This window comes from Coenobita brevimanus, chromosome 91 (assembly GCF_032717465.1).
Source record: "Coenobita brevimanus isolate Jiangsu-jjx chromosome 91, ASM3271746v2, whole genome shotgun sequence".
NCBI lineage: Eukaryota > Metazoa > Arthropoda > Malacostraca > Decapoda > Coenobitidae > Coenobita > Coenobita brevimanus.
The window spans coordinates 6,565,712-6,590,462 of record NC_137044.1 but is presented as its reverse complement, the minus strand read 5'-3'; positions in this window follow the sequence as shown (position 1 = coordinate 6,590,462).

The following is a 24,751-nucleotide window of genomic DNA, read 5'->3' as shown; positions in this document are numbered from 1 at the left end:
TCAGTTAAATATCAGGGCGGAGAAAATCTGGAGAGTTTTAGTCTTGCGAGGAACAAAGCCTAATGATAGTGATGACGATGGTATTTCTATTATCATGTCTCGTAAAGTTCAACCGATATCAGTGTTAATCGCTACAAATACTACGAAGAAGTCCAACACACACACACACACACACACACACACACACACACACACACACACACACACACACACACACACACACACACACACACACTGCTCTCTGGTTCAGTGGTAACGTTCTCGCTTGCCATCTGGTAGACGGGAGCTCGAGCCTCGCTCAGGTTGCGAAAAGTTTCACTGACGAAGTGGGTGGTCACTGTCCCCCTTGAGCAAGGGGACGGGTGTGTGTGAATGTCACAGCCTTGCCCTTAGATCGGACTATATGAGCTCTCAGCTCCCTTCCGGGAGGGTAAAAGCTGACGATCACGACCATCAAGTGATCCTGACCGACACGGTGAATTACACACACACACACACACACACACACACACACACACACACGTTTCCCTTGCAGCACTTCTTTCCGCGCTGTGTCATTCTCACAGCACTCATAAACACTGTTAATTTTATGTACTTCACCAACAGCAGCCTTCGTGCACCTTTTATTACTGGCAGCTTGTGAGGTAGATGCCAAATTTTTCAGCAGTGAATAATCCAAAAGACTGTAAAGCATTGTTAGAAGTTATAAAGTGGAAATATTGGAAATTTGATTAATGCCTCGTTTCATTTTCCGCGTCACATTGGTAGTCAGTAGCATGTATATTCTTTAGAGGGCTACAGTATATGGGTGAGTGGTGAGGCGTGAAGAGATGATCGTCTGATATTCATGTTAACTGATAGAGTATGCATTTTGTTACTGTCCTCTTTAAATTCTCAAAACTTAAATCATTGAATTACCTGAACCATCTAAACCGGTACCAGAATTACTCCCAAAGGCAATTCGCACGACCAGTTTCGATGCCTGGTGGTGCTGAAGCGCGTGTGTCTGGCGGCATGTGAACACGTTAAATTACTTACCTGGCTGAATATTCCGCCTCTGATGAATTTCCGGCTGCTTTATTCTGCCTGTCTACACGATCACTCTTTGGGCTATTTTCCGTCACCGATCCTCGCAACTCGTGGCTCAAATTGATTTCTGAGTCTTGTCAAGCTGAGGTCGGGATTGGATGTACTCTCGTGCAAGTTGTCCGATCATGTAGGACGGGGTAAAAGTTGGAAGAATAACATCTGTTTTCAAAGGCCACGTTTTGGACGTGGATTAACTGAATGGAATGTTCTAAATCTAGTTTCTACCTCGGCCTGCATACTCAAACAGTTTGCATCAGAATATGTCCGATACGAACCTCATTGTGAGGAGACCCCAGCCCTTAATCCCGGGAAGTGGAGTTTATTTATTTCTTTAATTCTGCCACCTAGCTGCTTTACTCATCGTAGAAAGGAACTACTGTATATTATAGTGGATGAGTTAAAGGAGACTATACCCAACACCTCCAGTTTGACAAGTCTCGCCCTAAATAAACTTTCCAGGGAAATGCAAGCTTAAAATAAAGATGACATACTCGGATTGAAGGACTTAGAACTTTCGGTACGGTGATGTCATTTTCAAAATTTTTCTCGCTATCGGTAGACGATTTTTTTTTTTTTTTTTTTTTTTTTTTCCAGATTCAGATATAATTTTTGAACTGGTGAGGTTAGATACAGCCTACACTGACTCTAACCCGGGGTCCTCATTTGAATATAAACGTCGGACATCGGTATAAATAAAAATGCAAAAGACATGAACTGTATTGTGGAGATTAACACCTCTATAGACACCGCTACCAGCACGACTGCTATCACCACTGATATTACAACTGTCCACAACACTGCTGTCGCCACTGACATTACCAACATCAGCACCACTACCAGCACCATTACTATCACTGTTACCAAAACCACCAACATTACTACCACTATCACCACGACCAACACTATTAACGTCACCGCTCCCAGCACAATTGCTACCTTTATCATTGGCTTAATCCACCGCCATCGCCAACTGCCGTTACCCCTTCTACCAGTACAACTTAGTAATAAGCTGACCCAAAAACAGCAACATCCATTGTCATAACTGTGTAACAAAAAAGTTTTCCCTGACCCAATACCTTACTTAGATTTATTCCTCTCTACCTCACTCCCCCCCCCCTTCCTCCTTACCCACTTTCTCCTTTCACCTCCTTCTCCCTTCTCTCCACTTACCTTCTTCAGTCTTCTCCTCCGTCTCCTCTCCCCTCATCTTCTCCAGAACCAACTTCCCCCACCTTTTCCTCCCATTCTCCCCCTCACCTCTAATCCCCTTTTCTTCCCCCCATCCTCTCCCTCTTCACATCTTTCCCACTTCCACCTACCCTCTATCTACTCCTCTTCCTCTTGCCATCTCCCCTTCACACCTTCATACCATTTTCTTTTCGACAGTGCTTCCTCATCCGAACTCCTCTTTATCATCATCGCACCCCGCCTACTTCCCCTCATCTCCGCCCCCACCCCACCTCATCCATCTCGTCCCCACGCCCCCACTCCTCCTCATCATTTCCTTCCATTGCCTCTACCCCTTATCTCTCTCCTTCGCTTCCCTTCACCTCATTCTCTTATTCTTTCCCTTCACCTCCTCCCTGTCACCGCCTCCTCACTCTCCCTCATCCTCTTCCACTCACATACCTCCATTCATCTCTCCCACCTCATCTCCACCCTCATATCTCTTCCTCATCCCCTCCCTTACATTTCATCCCCCTTATCTTCTCCCTCCCATCTCTCCATGTTATCCCCTCTTTCTCACCTCTTCTCCTTCACCTCCTCTCTCTCATTCCCCTTCAATGGTCCTCATCCTCTCCCTTTCACCTCTTCTCTTTCATCTCTCTCTCCTCATCTGCACGATCTTCTCTCCTAGTCATCCCCTTTCTTACACCTCCTCCCTCTCACCTTCTCCCTCTCATCTCTGCATGTTATCCCCTCCCTCTCACCTCGTCCCCCTTTCAATCTCACTCTCATCTTTCATATCACTCCCCCTCGCAGCCTCCAGCCTTACTTGAGCCTCATGAACCACACTGCAATCCCAGCCAGAGTGTCCACGATGTCTCACAGTTGCACACGAGCTATACCTGACCTCTCAAATCATCACGCCTCATACCGGTGTTAGTGCAATGCCCCACCACACCTCAGCTCCTGCAATAATACCTAGCACTTCATGAGGGTCTGTGCCACCTTGCGCCTCTCGGGAAAACAACACCGCCCCTGCCACACCCTTGCCCCTGCCTCTCCCTGCCCCTTCCTCACACCTGCACTTGCATCATCCATACCCCTGTCTTATTTTTACCATTGTTTCACCCTTGTTCTTGCCTCATGCCTCGCCTCTGCTTCTGCCACAGCCCTGTTCCTGCCTCATCCCAGCCTCTCCCCTCCCACTGCCTCATACCTCCCCCTGCCTACCCCTGCCTCTGCCTCACCTGGCCTTACCTCACCCCTACCCGTGCCTCATCACTGCTCCTGTCGCTCCTTAGTCCATTCCTCACCCCTGCTTCTTTCTCATCCCTGCCTCTGCCTCACCCTTGCTTCTGTCACTCCAGCCCCTGCCGTATCCATTACTCTGTTACACCCCTGCCCATGTCTTACCTCTCCCCAGCCGTTAACCCTGCCTCTGCCTGACACAAGCCCCCGCATCACCTCCACCCTTGCCTCATCTTTACCTCAGCGTCAGCCCTGCCCCTGCCTCCCACCAGCCCCTGCATCACCCCTGCTCCTGCCTCACACCAACCTCTGCCTCACCCCTGCTCCTGCTTCACCCCAGCTGATGCCTCTCATCTGCCTTGGGAGCCACAATACTCCTTCCTTACTTCTGTATTTAGGTACACTACCCCTGCCCAGCCCCGCATAAGAAGCCACACTACCTCTGCATCACCCCTATTTATGGAGCCACACCACCCCTGCCTCACCCCTGTATTATAAGCCAAGATAGTCCTTTCTCATTACTTTAAAAAGATCCACATCATCCAAGCCTCACCCATGTATAAGAAGCCTCTCCACCCCTGCCTCACCCCTGTGTAAGGAGCCACACCACCCTTGCCTCATCCCTCTATAAGGAGCTACTCCACCCCTGCCTCACCTTTGTATAAGGAGCCACTTCACCTGCCCCTTACCTCTGCCTGAAACCAGCCTGAGGAACCACACCACCCTGGCTCATCCCTGTATAAGGAGCCACCACCCCTTCCTCACCTCTGCCTGGGGAGCCACACATCTTGATGGCCTGGAGCCGCCCGCCCCGCCCTCTTATCGGGGTTTATGCAACTTATTAAGTGTTTTTCCCCCTCACGCCGCTGCTGTTGGTGTCCGCCCCACACTCTCTGTTTAGTAGCATTTTTTACGGTCTCGTGTCAAGGAGTGGAGAGGTTTACCACCAGGTGGATTTCTGTTAACGCTTTCCCTTTCTCTCTGTCTATTCTTATGTCATATTTTCTCTCTCTCTGTCTCTGTCGCTATTCTTAGGCTCTGTTCTTTGTGTCTTTCTTACTCTAACCAACGGTACATCCTCTGGTCCTTCATGATGACCTTTATTTTCTGTCGTTCATTTAACACTTAGACATTAGAAGATTTCACCGTGAGGAACATAATCTTCTGGCGTTAATAAGAATAAAATGATAATTCTTTGGCCGAGGTATGAGGTAGAACATTGTCTAATATTTAAATATTTCGTAATATTTCGAATGCCTTTTTCTTTAGGTTTATTGTGTGTGTGTGTGTGTGTGTGTGTGTGTATATATATATATATATATATATATATATATATATATATATATATATATATATATATATATATATATATATATACACACACACACACACACACACACACATGTATGACGGTCGGTATAGAAAGAACAATCATATCCGCATAACAGAGTCTTTGGCAGATAGTTGATGACGCATAAACCGCAAGAATATTTTTGTAGATCACTAATTCATGCACAGTGCGGTAAAGTCTTGTTACTGTGTATGCCATTACAAACAAAAACTGTAGCTGTGGTGTCCTGGTGTTCGCATGTCTTTGTCTGTGGATACAATTACGTTCACAGATGTGCACCAGCCTCCACGCCTTACACCCCACTTTTCATCACTACCCCCTCCTGGAACTCCACATCTTACTCTATTGTATCCTTCTCTCTAATATTTTCCCTTTTTTCTATCTAGTCCTTACTCTCTCTTTCTGTCCTTCAATCTTTCTCTCTGCCCCCGTCCTTCCTCCTTTTTCTGTCTCTCACAATCCTTCTCCCACCGTCTCGACCCGTCCTTCCCTTGCCACTCCATGCTTCACCCTCCCTTCCCATCCTTCTCCCTTCTCCCCACCCTGCCTCTCTGTAGATGGTAGCGGTGTGATGCGTGTGGGCCTGTCACATGAAGTATGATCGCCATGACTCCTACATCACCCCCTACTACGCCATCACCTCCCTATCCTGCTGCCCCGTATTCATAGTGGCATAGGAGGTTTCGTGGCACCTCTTCCATAGCGATTTAATTTACATATTACACCTTAACATTACCTTGTGTGCTGTTTATTAATTTAATATGTACTTTGTTTATATAAGGTTCTAGGGGATATTGAGGTGTGTGCTGACCAAATCTCTGAGAAAAAGGTGTTACGAAGCCTACTGTGCCACTTAAAGCCGGATATCTTGAAGACTGCCAGGTAAAGAGTCTCCTTGCAGCTCCTTAATTCGACGTTTTGTATATTGCTGCGTCGATGGGAACCGATACGCCGAACAAGCTCTTAACCTCTGACCCTGTTTTGTTTCTCTCTCTTTCTCTTTTACTCCCTTACCTCACCTAACCAACCCATCCCTCCACTCTCTTTGCCACTCCTACCCTCTGTCCCCTTCCTCCTCACCCTCTCTCTCACTCCCCTCCCGTCTCCCCCTTTTTCCCATCTCTACTTCCCCGTCTTTCCCTTCCCAACCATTTCTCTCACCACCCTCTGTCTCCCTCTTCCTTCATTTTTCTCCCCTCTCTCTATCATGCTCGGTCCCATCCCTTCTCTCCCACTGTCTCCCACTATCCTCCCTCCATTTCCCTCATGTCCTCGCCTCCTCCATCCCATCTGACCCTCGAGCACGGTGAGGGGAGAGGGGTGAACTAGAGAGGAAGGGGTTAAGAAGGTGTAGGGAAGCTTCTTCTTTTAGTGATGGAGTGGCATGATGTTCCTTATACATTGCAGTACTGTCAGTCTCTGTTTGACGTATTTTTCGTTTATTTATCCATTTATTTGTTGCTTGATGTATAGTGGACGGTATTAACATGTAGGCTGTGCACACACCTAATAACTGTATAAGTTTTCCTTCAGAAGATATAATGAGAACCTGTTTATATAATGCATATATTTTGAAGCATATTTTAGTGTGGATCGTTGTCTTTGAGGTGGAGGCGAGAACTTCGAAGACTTAAATGATATGAGTGGATGTATGGGCCATATCAGTGAGCTTCCTGTTGATAATTTTAATACTATTGTGTTTTTCTGTTCTTTTTGCTGGGTCCTTGCCACCCAGTTATTTAGTGGGATAAGAGAAGGAATGTGGGGGAAGAAATATATCAATATAATGAGAAAAAGTCTGGTGGGAAACAGAGTTAGGATTATGGTGATGCTATTCTAAATTAAGGGACGGAATGATGGAATGACATATCAACATGATGAGAAAAAGTCAAAAGGAAAATTCAAGACCACAACCTTTCCGCTGGTTCTTTCCTAGCGGCCCCTCGCCTGGGTGTCTGCTACGTGCCTCGGATCGTATTTATCAAGAGTTTTAGCATCTTCACTCAACGAAGAATATTTCTTTTAGTTTATGCTGGCTATTCTCAGAAGGTTTTATTTAACTTAGGACGGATCTGTAGTAGTGAAGGGCTAATTTAGGCTCTAGTTAACCCCCTCAGTTCGAAAGTCCCCTAAGTCTGAATTTAGTTAACCATAAATGGCAAAAATAAACTGCAAAAGACTTAGGAGTGAAGGAGTTAACCAGTTTTCAGGGTAAGTCATTCTCCATAGCAGTTTATTAATGTCAAAGTCGGTTTATTTATTTATTTATTTATTTTATTTATTTATTTACTGAATTTGCTGTCTTATTCGCTTTTTAATTATGAAGTGTAAGGTGGATATGCGAGGGAAGACGAAAGACTAAGCAAGCAGTCTTACGCAACTTAAGCTCAAGAAGGTCATTAAATATGGCTTCTGTTCCTCCTGACAGTTCCCTTGCCTCCACACACGTTCATACTCATACTCACGCTCACACCTACACTCACACTCACTTCTTGGCGTTCACTGACACTCACCCTTGCTCCCGTAGCCTTTGCTGTCACTCTCACTCACCTTAGTTTCCAATGCCTCCACTAACAGGCACATACTGTACAGCCTAGCTCCCCCAGCATCCACCCAAACTCACATTCACCCTTACTGCTCCTTTCTCCACTCACACTCACCCCTCGCTCCTTCTTCCTCCACACACGTTCATGTTCATACTCATGGTCTCATTCCCTCCTCGGCGTTCACTGAAGCTCACACTAACTTCCCCGGCCCCCACTCGCACTCACACACACCCTAGCAACCGCGGGAGGGCAGCAACCGTAGAGTTTGTTCATATGTTCAACTCCGTAAAACCTCTGTCTGTAAACCCTTGAGAAAGTAGGGTTTGTCGATGGTATTTTATGTTGGTTGCCCTGAGACGATTTCAGTCAGCTGAGAGAGTTATTTTCCCTTTCAGTTCCGTGGCGTTAATTTTCATAGTTTATTCGTACCACCAACAAGAGATTTTATTAAGCTGAGGAAAACCTGTGGCCTTCAGCACGGTGGCATATTGTTTAGCCTCATTTCCTGCTTCCACCAGACGATTTATTCAGTTAGCAGGCGACCCCTGGTAGTGAGGAAATTAGAAGTGGCTTCATTTAACCCCCTGATTATAAATAGTTATTTTTTGCTAATACTGGCAGTTCATTTCAGTCATAAATTTTCCCATTTTATTATATGATTTTCAAATTTCTAGAGCTGATTAGCTTCACTGCCTCTGTTGGGCGTGGATATTTTATTCCAGCTAAAGCAAGGCGATTTTTTTCAGCCGAGAAAGAGCCTAAATTAGCATGAAAGTTAAAAATTATATCGACAACAAAGAGCTTCAGTGTTTATACTGGTACCATTAACTCATTGTGGTCGGAACGGGTCTGTTATTCTATTAAAGCCATAGCCAGATAGCTCTGTTCAACTAAAAGTAAGTCATAGGAGCCTGAGAATTAACCCCTGTTGCTGCCATGGACGCATATACATTAGGTATTTATTCAGGCTAATTACACGAGTTTGTTCTGGTTAGAGAAATCTGAATCATTCTAATGCCCGACACCTTTTTCCGTCTGAGAGAAAGCCCAGCATTCAAAGTGATAAGAAAAAATAAGTGAAGTATCAGTTTACCCATTAGCTGCTACAGATGAGCCTAGGCGTTACATTCGGCCATGTAGTGGAATTGTTGTAACACCAAGTTCATCTGAAATATGAGCTCAGTTGACAACATGATGAAGTTGCTCCTGTCCTGCAGTTCACCATCCTAGTTTTAGGGGATAGGGTAAATGAAGGACTTTCGTATAACCAGGCAGTTAGGCTATCCAGCTAAATCAGTACCACCTCATGAAGGCGACTCTCTCCAGCACCTCATTCGGGTAAACACTAGACATTCATGATATCCAGAACTATACTGGAACAAGATGCTAACCAATCACGTCAGTAATTTAATTTAATGAATATTGCAGTATATTCTTTGCTGTTTTATGTTTCCATCGGGATCTGTAGGAAAAAAGAATCCCCTAAGGTTACACTGACAGCACAAAGTAGGCGGCTCGTTTGAATCCTTAATCTTGGCTATACCGTGTGTGTGTGTGTGTGTGTGTGTGTGTGTGTGTGTGTGTGTGTGTGTGTGTGTGTGTGTGTGTGTGTCTGTGTGTGAAGCAACCGAGAATTTCAGAAACTATCCACGCCACACTTCTTCACGTTTCACATGCATTATTGCAGGATTTTCGTGCATTTTCTCTCCATCTGGGGATAATACAAATATATTCATTGCCTTGCTCGCATGTAGAAAAATGGCGCCGTCAAGTGAGATGAAAACCACAACAGGGTTCACTGATACCGCACGCAAATGGCCCTCCCAGCAAGCAACCTGGCAAAACTAAGTCCATTTACGTGTGGTTGGAGGTGTGTGTGTGTGTGTGTGTGTGTGTGTGTGTGTGTGTGTGTGTGTGTGTGTGTGTGTGTGTGTGTGTGTGTGTGTGTGACCGGGTATTTCGAATTTATCCAAGCAAATTCATATCTTCTTTTTGCAATTACATATAATTTTCTGTTCTATCATTTGTTCCAGAAAAAATAATATCTTACGTCAATTCCGTTTATTCAGAATTATCAGAAACAACGAAGCATGGAGAAACGTACATCAGGCCAATTATCAGAGGTATTATAGCGATACCTGTCTTACACACTTTACATCAAATAATAATAATCATCATCATCATCAAATCTATCATCAGCGCCCTAACTTTCCCACTTAAGACGGAGCGAGGTAGTATCCGGGAACAGTGTAAGGTAAGGTACAAAGTTAGGAGGAATGAAGATGAATAACTTAATGGATTACACATAGGGACCACCTCCGTATGAAAAGTTAGCCCGAGGAAGTTTATTTTCTTACTGCCACCAGGTGATTTTATTCAACTAGGAATGGATGTCCAGGTGTGAAGGAGTGTAGTAGGGCTTCTCTAAATTCTCCAGTCTTAAAAATATTTCTTGAGGTTGTCGTCTGGTAGCAGCGAGAATGAAAGAAAAAAGTCATCGTCGAAAAGGGATGAAGGAAAGGGAACCATAACTTGAGGTCCGCTGTTTATATTTGTCGAATAAGAATAGAAAATAACAGAACGTAATTTAGGACACTGTTATTTGTTCTGATATTGTTTTGGCTGATTGTTACCTGTGTGTGTGTGTGTGTGTGTGTGTGTGTGTGTGTGTGTGTGTGTGTGAACAACTGACCAAGGGATTTATAGTAAACCACAGTTCACCAAAACTGTTGATATCACACTCAGACTTTGAACGAATGAACTTTGTGTGTGTGTGTGTGTGTGTGTGTGTGTGTGTGCGTGTGCGTGCGTGTGTGCGCGCGTGTGTGCGCGCGCGCGCCGTAAGTTGTGCTTTTTTTTTTGTGAATACTTGTGTGTGTGTGTGTGTGTTGCAATGTATGTGTATGTATTTATGTTGGATATATGTGTGTGTGTGTGTGTGTGTGTGTGTATCTATGTATATATGTATTTTTATTAGAATGCAAACGTTTATGAATATTTATGTATGATTTTCCGTGTAATGGTACACTGTACGAAAAGATTCAAAATACGATTTATAAATTTAGTGTAAAGTGTAAAAAAATGAATTTATGTACTGTATGTTTTTCCGTGTAATGTTAAATTGTGTACGAAAAGATTCAAAAGACGATTTATAAATTTAGTGGGCAATGTAAAAACAGAAAGAGCTTGGCTGACATTTCTGCTCTCATTTATACTGTACATCAAAGCTGTACATGAACTTTTCTGCCACCCCTGACTTTCCCAGCAACACACCCTTTGTCTGAGGTAATACGTACCAGAAGGAAAATGGCCTCAAAAGTTCAGGGGGAAAAGCCACAGCGTGAACTCCATATCGCACCCGACTGTTTCCCCTTCGCTTCACAACCCCGGCAAGAAGTCAGGGGCGTAAAATGACCCTTAAAACCCCCGGCGGTCTCGTGCCCTTGACCAGGGTCGAGCATGGACCCTAGGGAGGTTCAGAGCGATTTTAGAAACACCACAAACTCCACACTACCACCCGGATATGAGAAAAGCAGTATTTATACTCTCTCTCTCTCTCTCTCTCTCTCTCTCTCTCTCTCTCTCCAATATTCCTACAATGAAAAGGCTGTAAGAAAAACAATAGCAGAGCCTCATATTCCTCGTATTTTACAATACTCAGATTCTGAAATATGATTTCTTCTTGCTGGAGCATTGACGTCTACGAAACAGAAGAAAAAAGAACAAAAAAAAAAATGAAAAAGAAAGGCAATTTAAGCAGCTGAGGTACAATACCGTCGTGCACCTTTGGCCGGAGTCATGAGTTAGCGTCCACCCACTTCCGACACTCATTACCTTGCAATCATCGCCAGTCGGAAGCTCGCAGGTGCACGGATCCACACTGACTTCATCGTTCGCGGGGATCTTTAAGCCTGATTGAAACTGATCCTGGATTCTGTTTACCTTTTCGGGCAGTAAAACAACAAGATAATCAAACGCAACTGTTTACGGTGTGAAAAATGATGGCTGTGAAGTTAGGAAGGAGTTTGGTTTAGGATTTTAGGTTCAGGGCGACGTACGAAACAAAACGGGAGCACTTGAGCCGCGGTGGAATATCGTCCGTGACCTCTTGATCCCGCTGGTCATGGCTGAGGCGTCGCGTCGCACGTGGTTCCGCCGTCGTTCCTGTCGCTTCCGGCCCCGTGGGAATAAGTCGAGAGCGGGGCTGGAATACATGGTGGGAATGGGGCGGGAATGGGGCGGAAATGCGACGCTGTGGTGGCCGCCGGACGCACAGTGAGGGAAAACTACCTGGACGGACGCTAATGGGGATACGTGACAGGGCTGGATTATTGCACTGCTGATAATCGCTGTCAAGATTGCCTCGCGTACTTCTTAATTGCTTACATTTTTTTTCTTGTGGTGATGGTGGTGGTGGTACTGAATATGCTATGATTTTTCTTTTTCTTAAGCACATTCCACATATTAAAGTAATTACGTACACTTAGTTGTAGTTTTGCTCCCATGGATTGGACGAGACTAATCAGTAGTTAAAGTTTGTGAAGCTTAACATAACCTTTATATAGTTGCTGACTAAAGCAGGCTGATAATGACGATAATTACTATGGTGATAATTGTAACAGTAGGGGTGATTATAGTATACGTGATTATTATTATTATTATTATTATTATTATTATTATTTTTATTATTATTATTATTATGATTATTATTATTATTATTGTGATGATTATGATGACAGTTCGTAAAATAAATATGATATTCCAACGATGATAAAGATGGCGACGATTATAATGATTCCCAACTTGCACATAAAAAATGAAAAAAGTTAGACATCGATGAAAACAGTCTCTTAATCCTTCTACCTTCATTCTTCTTTTGGCATCACAACGTTTTTTTACGGTGTTACCTCCGTGGGTATGATGGTGTGTGTGTGTGTGTGTGTGTGTGTGTGTGTGAACAACTGACCGAGGGATTTATAGTAAACCACAATTCACGAAAATTGTTGATATCACACTCAGACTTTGAACAAATGAACTTTGTGTGTGTGTGTGTGTGTGTGTGTGTGTGTGTGTGTGTGTGTGTGTGTGTGTGTGTGTGCATACTGCGATGTTGCATGTTTTTCCCGCAGTAAAAATCTTAGTAACCATAGGAAAATTATGAGGTTTTTTGCTGTAAAAATGACCTGATGCAGTTATTCAAATGCTGTAAAATGAGAGCCCCAGAATATAAAATCGGCAGTACAAGATATTTTAAATGAAGCTTAAAATAATATTCCTAAATTTTCTTAACTATGGTGTGGGATAAGATGAAAAGTCAGGAGTAACGCCTGTGAAAATAAGGTTCTTGGGGAATGTGTGTGGACTGTATAGAGTGGTAATGATAAGAAATAAAGTGATTTAATAAAGACATAGTGTAAAGAAATCCTTTGATAGTATGGCTGCGTATGTGTTTGGTTGGTATGGTCATTTGGAAAGGAAAGATGGAAATTGGGTGAAAAGGGTACGTATGTTTGAATTTGGAGGTGGATGGGGGCCTGGCAGGGGAAGGAGGAGGTGGATAGATGTGGGAAATGAGTGTGTGAGAAAGAGAGGTCTGGAGGCAGATGAGGCAAGGAAAGTGACAGGCAGTCGTGCTGTTTGGATGAAATAGGTATGGACGAATGCAAGTGCAGGGTATAACACCATTTTCCTGCTTGACAATGGAGGTATTGGCTGGCCGGTATATAATGTGAAGCGCATCGATAAAGACAAATTTAAAAAAGTCAGTGTGTAGTCATTCCTGTGAGGTGCAGTTAGCATTTCGGGGAAATGAATAGCGAGTGAATGAGTTTGTGACCTATTTCACTGGTAATTCTAATGATCAGATCTCTCTCAATCATGTTTTATACATACAGTACATTTTATATATATATATATATATATATATATATATATTCCTTTCTGGGCCGTACCTTATCCCATCCCAAGGTAGGAAAGAGATCGGGACCTGCGTTATATATAAATATATTTTTAATACGTTTATCTTTTAGTCATGTATGTCTGCCATATTGCAAGTAGTAAACACATATCGTAAGTACGTTCGTGAATCACCTCTGGTACTATTGTGGGAGGGACACCTGTTGCGCACTACGGCCGGCAGGGGGAGGCCGCAGGTCACCGCCTCTTCCCACGCCCACACTCCTTCCGTCCTCCAGTTCTTCCGTTCTCCCGGGATCCGCACCGACGCCTCGCTGAATATGAATGGGAATGTTCCTGTAGTTTCACGTCTTGGCGTATCCGGCCCGGGAATGATGAGGAACTGGTGGGAATGGGTAGGTCGAGGTGAATGAGCGTCTTCCTGTGTGGCTCATAGTCGGTCTGGGAATGGTTGGGAATTGGCTGGAATGAGTAGGGCAAGGTGAATAGAGGTGTTCATGTGTGGCCTTTGACTCTGGAAATAAGCTGGAGTCACAAAATATTATTCGTCATCGACGTCGTCAGTGTCATCGTTAAATCATCATCATTATTATTATCATCATCATCATCATCATCACGAAATGCTTACAGTATAACAATAATATTCTTTTGTTACTTTGTTTTGGCAAGAACAATGGGCATTTTTTTTAATGATACATTCTTCTTTCCTTGTCCCTTCTGCAAAAACAAGCGTTGGCTACGACAGGGAACAGATCATGATTTCGGTTGTTCAGGGTTGTATCCGGTCAAGGAATCGGCGGGACGATTACGCCGCGCTGAATGAGATTGTTCCGGACTTGAATGAGGAGCCTGGGAGAACTGCTGACTGTTTCCGGCCAGCGGAAGCAATTTCGCTTGTTTTTACAATTTTCTTTCCTTGCTGTGCGTTACCGCCGATGTGAAGTGACAGTGGTGGTGGTGACTGTGGCTATCCTTTACCAAGATTATTTATGCATTTAAATGCTTAAATATATTGAATTAAGTGATGCACTTGTGATACCCCTCTCAGCCTCAGATGCAGCAACAGATGATAATAGAATGTCTACATATATATATATATATATATGGAGCCTCTGTGGTACAGTGGTAGAGTGTGCGTTTCGTACACGGGTGAGCCACGGTTCGCGCCCCGCCAAGGTAAAAAACTTTGGGATTGTTCGCCCGGCCACTTACTGCATTGGCGGACACAAGGGGTGCCGTGGTTGAACCAGTGTCTCTTACTATAAAGTATGCTTGCACCCAGTCGGCTTGCTCGGGCCGATTACACTTGGTTCACAGACTACACACACTTCCAAAGCCACTACAACACTACAATTACACTTACAAGCACTTCTCACCCTACATACAATATCTACCAGACAGCCTAAGCCACATGGTAGAGATACATTGGCTGTATCGTCCCGACTTCGGTCGGGATAGGCCGGTCCTGCAGTGGATACTCAAACGGCTGATGATGATATATATATATATATATATAGAGAGAGAGAGAGAGAGAGAGAGTGTGTGTGTGTGTGTATACTGCACTATAAACAAGACAGGCTTGCAAAATTTGCAAAATGTTTTTTTTTTTTTTTTTCATGAATGTTGTATAAGGAAGTTACCATCATAAGAATTTTTCTGCAGCATATATATATAAGCTATGTAAAAATTCGACGATGCCTGCTCCTTTATGAAGAAGTATTCATGAATTATGCAGTTTGCAAATTCTGTAAAACTCCCCTATTAAATATAATGCAAGTCATCTATAACAGGCAATTTTCCTTGTTATATACTGTTTCAAGGGTGGTGGAGAAACTTTACACAACTACGCATTTTTGCTGCATACCACCAACCTTGTTGTAGTCTTCGCCCACCAGATTATCGGGGCTGGATCTTGGCCCATCCATTGAGGGGGAAGCTCTTATAATCACTCACAATGCAAACGCGGGTCCCACAAACGTCACATAAAACCACTACCGGTAAAGGCCCCATGAATACCCGGCCAATAGCCCGCGCGGTTTTACGATCATAGACCCATCATGCGCGCGCAGTTTTTATGGTGGCGGACACTGAGTGATTAATTACGGCGACGACGTTTGCGTGAGGGCGAGGCTAGGGGGACACGAGACCGGCCAGGGCGTCCATTTTGGATACAAGCACCACCCTGGTACCCGAAGTTAAGGGCAGTATTCTAGTTTGATATAGTAGGCCTCGTAGCACCTTTCCTAGGCGATTTATTTTTGTAAATTATACTTTCATTCTTCTGTACATCATTTATAACATTTTTATTTCGACCTGGTTTGCATCGCTAACACTCAAGAGGATAGTGAGGGGTAATGTGCGGAATAAATCGGAAAGAAGAGATGTTACGAATTCTCAAAATGATATTATGATCCCTTTATCCCCGAATTCCTACATCCACATCCCTTTACAATGGAAGCCAGTGTGACCAAGCCTAATAGTAGAATCTCATACTATTTCTGATTTAACACTACTTTTGAATTGAGAGCTATATTGCTATTTGAGGTTTTGAGCGTTTGTGAATTCTTTAAAACTAGCATTTTTAAGAAAGAAAAGGTCAGCCATTACTGTTATTATTATTATTATTATTATTATTATTTTATTATTATTTTATTATTGATCTGTTGTTATTGTCATTATACTGTTATCATCATCATCATCATCATCATCAGTCGTATTATTTTCCTATTCATTACTATAAGCATGATAAACCTGAGCTAGCTGAACAGACCTGGTACCAAAATGGCGGAACTGACTGGCCTCTCATGCCCAGGCCTGCCCAAGCTTATGCCGTTGCCCCCCTACACACCATGAATCCGTAATTAATGGTGTGGCTAAGAGTGCCCTGTTTTTGCGTATACAGGCCGCCCTTCCTCCGTCCGTCCGTCCATACATCGGGTATTGCTGGCTTGACGCTCTTCAGGTACTCGTAATGTATGCAGCTGTGTGGGGAGGTCCTGTCGTGTTCCGTAGTGTTCCGTAGTGTACCTGTGTTCCCTTTTGTGTTCAGGCGCCTTGGTAATAATTCTCGTTCGTTTCGCTGGTGTTTACGTGTGGTTTGTTTTAGGCCGACATGACTCCTGCCCGATATAATTTATGCTGCTGGGTGGGGGTTCTGCCGTGTTCCGTGGTGTGTTTCGTGTTCCGTAGTGTGTTTCTTGTTCCGTGGTGGTGTGTTTATGTTCTGTGATGTGTTCGTGTTTTGTGATGTACTCGTTTTCCGTAGAGTGTTCGTGTTCCGCCATGTGCCCGTGCTTTCATTTGTGCTCTGGCTCGTCTCTATTTGTGTGTGTGTGTGTGTGTGTGTGTGTGTGTGTGTGTGTGTGTGTGTTACGCCGCTTTGACGCTCGCCCGGTATTATAGGAAGGTGGGCGGGGGTCCTGTCTTGCTCGGTGCTCCGTGATGTGTTCGTGGTCCGTTTTGTACTCGTGTTCCGTAGTGTATTATGTGTTCCGTGGTGTTGGTGTTCCTTGATATGTGAGTGGTTTCCTTTCGTGCTTGAGTTCCTTTATAGTGATTTTGGCTTATGTGCCGGTGGTGTGTGTGTGTGTGTGTGTGTGTGTGTGTGTGTGTGTGTGTGTGTGTACGGAAGCCACATACCATGCTGAGTTTCACTGTCTCTGTTTCTGTTATTCTGATTTGGTCAAGTGTTTTCTCTCCTTGGTTACCGAAGCTATTCCGCATGAAAAGAAGAGACTGAGGCCCCTCAGGCTATCACTCCCTTATCCACATGACTCTGCAGCGTTTGTCTCTGCTGAATAAAGCCGTCAACATTTAACTATAGAACTGGAGTTAGTAAGATTAAAATAGTAGAGTTCGCACATTGCATCGAAAGGATTAACCATTGCAGTTCGATGGTGCTTCAAGCTTTAATTTTGCTAACGGCATACATGCGCAAAACTTTCCACAATCCCTCTTTGTCTACTTTGTCGTATGCTTTTTCCAGATCAATGCATGCCATAAACACCTTATGGTCCTTCTCACAAGCCTTCTCTGCTATCTGTCTCACTGCAAATACTTGATCCACACATCCTTTGCCACTCCTAAAGCCACCGTGTTCATCACTCACTAGGACTTCTGATATCTCTCTTTCTTTCTCTATGATAATTCTTCCATATACCTTATCTACTACACTCAGTAAACTTATGCCACGATAATTCTTGCACTAACTTCGCTCACTTTCATTTTTGTACATGGGTACAATCATAGCCATTTTCCACTCTGCAGGCACAGTTTCACTCATCCATGCCTTCTTACATATCTCCAACAAGCATTTCATTCCACTCTCTCCACTGCACTTAAGCATCTCTGCATACATCTCATCAACCCCAGCTGCTCTTCCATTTTTCAGCCGTTTCATAGCGCTCTTCACCTGTGCGAGTGTCACGTCTCCTGGCACTGCATTCCTTCTCTGCACACCTCCAAAACCAATCATGTTTACAGCTGCTCTGCTCTCTCTATTCCCATTTATCAGGCTTTCAAAATATTCTTTCCATTTGGTCCTTACTTCATCTCCATGGGTTAGTAACCTACCACCTGCATCCTTTACACTATCACATTTCTTTCCGCTTTCACTTCTACATATCCGCACCTCTTTCCAGAATAACTTCCTATTTTCAGAGTAGTTCGCATTCATTTTTCTTCCCAGATCATCATTTACCTCCTTCTTTTTCCTCTTCACTAGTCTCTTTACGTGCTTCTTGCTCTCGATATACTCAGCACTTATTTCAACTGAACCCCTATCCTGTAACCACTTTAGCCACTTCTCTTTTCCTCCACCGCTCTCTTAACCTCCTCATCCCACCATGCCGTACCCTTCTTTTTTGTTGATACTCTTGCCACACCCACACCTCTTTAGCATTCTTAACAAAGCAATCCCAATATGCATTCCACAGGCTGTCCAGATCCAATTCATTCCAGTTCACTAAATCTAACTCGTCCTCTACTTTGGTCCTGTAATCATCTGCCACTTCTTTGATCCTCAGCTTCTCAACATTCAGTCTTTCACCCTGACTGCTATTCTCTTCTCGATCCACCTCACTCCTCTCAGTTTGATCTTGCATACCACAATCATACGATCTGACAGACCTCTACATCGTCCTCTCACGGCTCTCGTACTATTATTAGTATTAGTGTTAATAGTATTAGTATTGGTGTTGTTGTTATTATTATTATTATTATTATTTTTATTATTATTATTACTACAAGTGTTATTATTATTGCTGTTGTTGTTTTGTTTTTGTTGTTTCTTTTTTACTTTTAGAAACAATCTTCATTAACTCCATCAGATTTATGAGGTTCGTTTCTACTTATTATTTATGCTAACGCTATGGTACATCATTCAGTCTAGAGAAGGCCCGTTATAATTGTTGTTGTTGTTGATGATGATTTTGTTCTTGTTATAACTCCAGCTTTATCTAGACGTGAGCTAAGTGGATCTCAGGAAATCGGCCACTTCAACCGGGCGCCCCCAGATATATTTTGTTCTGTGGAGGTGCTCGTACAATAAAAGAGCCGGACTCCTTCAACACACAGCCCAAATTTCACCGTAGCTTTTAACCAACAAAAATAAGCACAGAAAATGTAGATCCCACCATCAGTCCCGTGGGTATTGGCTCTTAGGCGGCGATGCGGCGCTGACGGATGGCGCTCCTACACAACAAGACTTATTCTGATTGGAGTTTATCATCCTGCATAATGCATTAGAGGGATGCCAATGGTGCACACACACACACACACACACACACACACACACACACACACACACACACACACACACACACACACACACACACATTAAGCAGATCATGTGGCTGGTAGGAAAACCTTAACTTTTCCTGCCAGTATATCAAGACCTATGGTTATATTCTCACTAGTATTATGAGAATTTATGTCTTGCGGGTAGATGGTCTGGTAAACTTTTTGTATTAATATTTTCAGTATGATGGCTTTTCCATTTTGCTCTTGCTATCTCCTGGCGATTTTTTTTTTTTTTTCGACTCAGAGGAGACTTTTCAAACTGGAGGCTAGTGATAACCTTCAATGACTCGTTCGCAATTAGGGAGGCTCTGCTAAGCTGGAAAAAATCGTCTGGTGATAGTAGGTGTAAAATAAAACTCACCGCATTGATGCATAACTTTTTAATCCCTAATCGATAGCCTCTGTTAGCCCATTCATTTTAGAGGACTCCAAACTGCATAGAATCGCATGGTGGTAGCAAGAGTAAGATAAGAACAACGATATTGCAGTGAAATCGGCGACCTCTTTAGTGTGGTGGCGTTCATTTTTGTTTATACAATCACCATACATTTTGTTCAGCTTAGGAGAGAAGTTTGTTAGTAAATATAATAAAAACAAATCTCCAGTAATTCCCTCACTGCACGAGTTTCTCTTCACTGAGTAGAATTTCCTCTCAGAGCCAGAGTAATACGAGTATGTGAAAGATACTTCGAGGATAAAGAGGGTATTGCCATGTATTGCGAGGGAATTGAGCTTGGGATGATGATGATGATGATGATGATGATGATGATGATGATGGTTTACACGATGATGATGATGAGTTATGATGATGATGGTGATGATGATGGCAATGATGAGCCGATGATGACCATAATGATGACAGTACCGATGATGATAGTTTGGGGGGATAGGCCTCTCAACCTCGTCTTAGGGCCCCTCTGCGTGACCTTCCCAGCCACTCCCTTTTTTTTTTTTTTTTTCCTTTTTTAACCTGGCGTTGAAAAATATGTTATCAGATAATTAGCTTTTCTTTTTGTCCACCATGAACCAGTCCGTCATGGTGGACTCTACAAAAATTGGCCTTATTCTTGTCGGCTTAAGGAGGTTTCATAAGGCTTGGGAAATTTCGTAACACATCTTCTTTAGGGATTTATTATATACGTTATCTTCTCTCTCTCTCTCTCTCTCTCTCTTTTTCCCTTACTCTGCCCCTAACCTTTCCTCCTAAACCACCGCCTCCTCTCCCTCGCCCATTCTTCCCTCTCTTTTCCTCTTACACGTACCCATAACCATTTCCTCTCTGCTTTACCCTCCCCTCTCTCCCTCCCTTTTTCATACCCTATTGCTCCTTCCCTGTGTCTCCCCTCTCACCCTCTCTCTTACCTTTGTTGTACTCTTCCTCGCATATCTCCCTCTCCTCTCTTCATGCCTTATTCCCCCATTGCCTGTTCTTCACTCTCTTCTCTACCCTCTCCCACTTCTCCCTCACTTCACTTGGTAATCTCTCCCTCCTCCCTCTATCTCCTTTACCCCCCATCCACTCTCCTCCCTTATCTACTCCCTTCTCTCCCTCTCGGTCTCCCTCCCTCTCCTGACCTCCCTGCATTCCTCCCTGCCCCTGCCTCTGCTAGCCTTTCCAAGTCTCTCGGCCTCCGACACCTGGACTGCGATGGAATTTCTCGGTCATCAGGGCAGCCCGAAGCATCTTGGTATTTGCCATTCTTCACAGTCGCGCCCGCTACTCTCCGCCGACGGCCCTTGCTTAGAAATCGTAGAGATCTCATTTATGAGGAGAAGAAAAAAAAACAATGAATCAGTGAATGAGAGTATTAAGAAGAAAGTTAGAGATGTTTGAGGTTGATATATGCGCAATAAAGTCAATCACCAGTGCTAATAAAGGGTAAAATTTTTTGGAGGTTCCAAAAAATAAAACATATTTTGTTTGTGTGTATGTATATATATATGTGTGTGTGTGTGTGTGTGTGTGTGTGTGTGTGTGTGTGTGTGTGTGTGTGTGTGTGTGTGTGATTGCCTTTACCACTAGCATCAAAGCCAGTATCAGTCAACATTATCATGATCACCATCATGACCACAATAATCACTTCCAGTATCACAATCACCACTATCACTGCAATATTTGAGTGTTCTAATTCAAAGGATTACGGCTAGTTTGGTCTTCATTAATGACATTCAGGAGCCCTAAGGCAAATAACCCATGTTTACCTGAACATCTGTGAAAGCTTCATATCCTTTATTACTTCTTTGCCAGGGTTAGGAGCGGCGTATGTGGTTTTCACAGTTAGGTTAGGTCTTGTTAGGTCTGGTTTGTGTAATATCCGTTGAAGAAACTGTGCAGCTAAAGAGATAATAATTACTGGAGGTAGTTCAGTGCGTGTGCAGAGGCGCATTCAGGAACTACAAAGTAGCTTAAGTTCATTAGGAGATTAATCCTTAAAACCACTTAACTTCATTTAGAGCATATTCCTGCTGTCTCCAGACGATGTTATACTGTTTTGGAGAGAGATTTCTAATTGGAGGAGTTTGATACTGCCCTCATTAACCTCCTTACTACAAGAGGTCTCACTTAAACTAATTAAAATCATCTAGTGATTGTCTGATTAAAATAGAAGAAAATAATATGCCCTGAGAGTGAAGGGATCAAATCTGGTTATATCTCAGTTCCAAGTGCAATTGGTCTCGTAGTGCAGGAGACAATTGTGTGCATGTGTACAGCAGACTCGTATTCAGGACCTAAAACGAAGTCTGTATTTTGCTGGAAGGTCTAGTTTGGTTAACAAATGGCCTATGTTTGTAGTTCTCCTGTGTAATTCAAGAGATAATTCTCAGCATACGCAGTTGTCGTAAAAACTTCCTCGCTAATAGAAACATACTAGTCCTGTAAGAGACAGCCCTAGCATGTAGTAGATTTGTACATGGATGATAGCGTCGGGGTGGTGACATGTGGAGGTGTATGGTATGTAGGAGGACTGCAGGGTCTTAGGGAACAGGCTGTAAATGACAGTGCCCAGAGTCGGACACATTTAAAAAAAAAAAAAAAATGTGTGTTCATTGCAGCAAAAAAGAGGTGGCATATAATCAACTAGTGATCCAGTTTGAATTGCGTGTTAACTTTGGACCCCATTCCCTCAGTTGTTTTATGTGATTTATATCTTTGTCCCTTGAATCTAGAAACGCTGCATTATTCTAACTTTAGTCTTGCTACATTAACAGGCTTTTATTCAACTTAGAAGCTTTTAGAACTGCTGGGGTTATACTGAGCACAAGAAATCTTTCCAAAGTTGAACAAAATCGTCTGTAGAAGGAAGAAATAAAGACTAAGTCACCGGACTGAACTACAAATGCAAGTATACGAGTATATAATCCAATAAGAAGCCCCACAAATAAGTGAATATAATAAGTGAATAAATAATTATACAATTGGATAAATAGATTAATGAATGGATTATTAAATAAGCAGAATTGATAAATTAATAAGTAAATATATAAAAGGGCATATATTAGGCGTGCTAAAGTGTAGCAGTATTATACAATGGGATGAACTGAATTGACAGTTAAGGAAAACGTCCCCCATAACACACACAAAGAGTGGCAAGCCCGCCATTCACTGAGGAACGTGCGGACTCATTCATGCCAGAGGATGTGGAGGGGTCGACTTGGGCCAAAAAATATTAGCAAGTCAAACGTGGAAGTCAACATTATCACAGAAAACAGAATCCTGGCAAGGGCTGGGTTGGTGTTTGTGTAGGTTAATATCTCCCAGGCCCAGCTGGAGGGCAAGGAGGACAAAAAGGTCGAAAAGGAAAGAAAAAAAAATAAAGACTAATGAAGCGCTTACGGCACCAAAAGTGCTGTTTACTTTTCTTAATAATTAGTTGTCATAACAAGATCATTATCAGATATTTTATCATATTTTTTTGGCAAAGGTCTGCAAATAAAATATTTGTCTACTAAAAATTTTATCCCAAAGTTGTTAGGCCAGGTCAGGGCTCATTGGAATGAAAATAATATAAGAAAGACTCAGACCTGGGGACTAATTTTGTTCATATTCTCATCAGGGTAGGTGGAAATTTATTTTAAATATTACACCCTGTTATCCCGTTGCAAGTTGTGTTATAAATGTCTCCTTGCCTTAATATCACAGTGGATCCATAAGTAGTATATTCACCATCATAATAACCCTGACCTTTTTCCCACCTAAGGTTGGAGTTTGATACGATCCAGCAACATGGAAGGAAAATGTACGAAAGCAGAAGGTCAGCCACAGCATGCCCAGTGAAATACGCCTTACAGCCATTCACAAATCAGTCAAACCCCCGGAAACTTGGCCCGACCTCACAAGAGAATATTAACTTGCCATAAATAGAAATAAGCTGGCAAGGAGGAGATGCTAGTGATCCTCCCAGACTGACGAGAATGCAGGTCTTAGAAACTCCTCTCCGTGGTCCCCGCCCCGCTGCATTCAGATAACCTTTCCTTGACCTAACAGCGGGCCATAATTAGGAGGATTAATGCGGTAATTAACATACGGGTTGCCAAGAGCCTTCGCTGGAAATTCGGGTATCTTTCACACTCATTACGGAAACACGTTGTTATGAATTTAATACCCAAACAACTTTTTTTTCCTTCGTGGGCCGTTTCACTTGCTCAGGAAAATATTACACGATGATTTTATCCAGCACGTTGGAAGGATGGATTTATTGAGAGAATTTTAATCAGTTGGTTGCGCTGGTCACTTTTTCTATCAAACAAAACCTTTTGGCGTCAGCGGTAATGAAATACATTGTTGATAATTTTAGGCCCAAAATTATAATCGAGGGAACAGTTAATTGTTGGTCTTCTGCGATGAATTATACTGAGGTAAGTAGAAAGGGTTTGTGAAGGGGTAAAAAGAAAATCTGATTACTCCCATTTCTGTGAGAGGTGTCTTAAACTACGTAAAATCATCCATTGGTAACAAGAATGAAAAATACAATGAAAGATGCCACCTGGGTTACGAGACGATTTTCGAGGGTACTGGGAAAGGACACCCGCCGTTTATCGATTTTGGCAGAGGGGCTTCCACTGTTAGAGTAGTTATCACAATTTAAGGAAATCTTTGAGGTAGCGTGTAGGTTTTTTTTTTTTTTCGGGTATGCTAATGTTTTTATTTTGAAAGTAATTTATTTGATGCCTAAGCCGAAGTTCAAATGGGCTCTGAGCTAATTGTTGTCCCCTCCTGAACTAAGCCGCGCAGTGAAATTCTGGTGGATAGAAAGCAATTGCGGTGATCCAATTGATGGACAGGTCATGAGCGAAAGGGGATTTTGGCCATGTGGTATCAGGTGCTGTGTTGTGTTCTAGGTTTGGTTGAATTTTAAAACAAGGGGTATATTTTCAGGTGTTGCCAATACTCAGGTACAATTTTTTGGATACCATACCTGACCTAAACCAAACAAGGGGGTCTTTTCTATTACCAGTCAGTCACAAATGCATCGACTGGTACTTTCAAAATGAGGAAGGGTTTCTCTAGCTCCTAGCCCCATCTGCTAACGCTTCTAAGCTAAATAGTGCACCCAAACTATTATGAATTATGTTTAACACTGATGTGATGCCGGAAGAAGGTATATGGTGAAATAATAACCCTCTTTCCAATTTC